The sequence below is a fragment of the Carlito syrichta genome, unplaced genomic scaffold (genome assembly GCF_000164805.1).
Source record: "Carlito syrichta isolate Samal-C Ts95f unplaced genomic scaffold, Tarsius_syrichta-2.0.1 Scaffold288315, whole genome shotgun sequence".
In the NCBI taxonomy this organism is placed as follows: domain Eukaryota; kingdom Metazoa; phylum Chordata; class Mammalia; order Primates; family Tarsiidae; genus Carlito; species Carlito syrichta.
This window is the reverse complement of record NW_007232411.1, coordinates 241260-242333: the sequence shown is the minus strand read 5'-3', so window position 1 is coordinate 242333 and position 1074 is coordinate 241260. Positions and strand designations below refer to the sequence as shown.

Sequence of the window (1074 nt, the reverse complement as noted above, 5' to 3'; positions counted from 1 at the left end):
TTTTTTGATTTATTGTAGAGATGAGGTCTCGCTGCCCAGGCGGGTCTCGAACCCGCGGGCTCAGGCAATTCACTCACCTCAGCCTCCCAAAGGCGCGGGATTACAGGCTGAGCCACCGAGCCCGGCAAAAAAATTTTTTTTTTGAATTGGAGTCTCACTCCGTCGCCCCGACTGGAGTGCGGTGACATGCTTCCGGCCACTGCAGCCTCAACTTACTGGGCTCCATGATCCTTCCTGCCTCAGCCTTCCAGGTAGTCGGAAGTACAGGTGTGTGCTGCCACGCCCGGCTAATTTTTGATTTATTGCAGAGATGAGGTCTTGCCAAATTGCTGGGGTGGGTCTCGAACTCGAGCTCAGGCAATCCACTTGCTTCGACCTTCCAAAGTGCTAGGATTACAGGCTGAGCCATGGAGCCCGGCTGAGATTTATTTAATTTAATTAATTTATTTATCTATCTATCTTTATTTATTTATTTTTTGAGTTGGAGTCTCACTCTGTCACCCAGGTTGGAGTGCAGTGGCATGCTCACAACCTCTGCAGCCTCAACCTGCTGGTCTCAGGTGATCTTTCCACCTCTGACTTCCAAGTAGGTGTAACTACAGGCATGCGCCACCACACCCAGATAATTTTTTTATTTGTTGTAGAGATGAGGTCTTGCCAAGTTGCCCAGGCTGGTCTCTAACCCATAGGCTCAGGCAATCCTCTCACCTCATCCTTCCAAAGTGCTGGGATATAGGCCTGAGCCACTGAGCTCAGCCTATTTTTTTATTTTAAGGATGTTGGGTACAATTCAAGATTGGGTATACAAATGGTCATTGTACAGGTAAAGTTTGGGCCTCGCTTTGGTACCCAATTCACCTGGTTTGAGATCAGGTACACTTATTGATTAAATATGCCCCCTGCCCCCAGCACTTTCCCACTACTGCCAATCCCCTTGTTATAGTGTTATGATAATTGTTCAGGGTCCTCTTATAAGTGAGAACATATGGTACTCAGTTCTTTGTTTCTGTGATAGATCACTGAATATTATAGACTCTAAATCCATCCAAGTTGAAGATTTTTTTTTTTTTTTTT

The 1074-nt window shown here is 46.1% G+C and overlaps 1 protein-coding gene across 3 annotated transcripts in view; it reads left to right on the top strand.

The window, feature by feature from the left end:
* Positions 1-1074, top strand: part of TTC9C (tetratricopeptide repeat domain 9C) — an 11821-nt gene that overhangs the window by 10224 nt on the left and 523 nt on the right. The window lies entirely within an intron of this gene.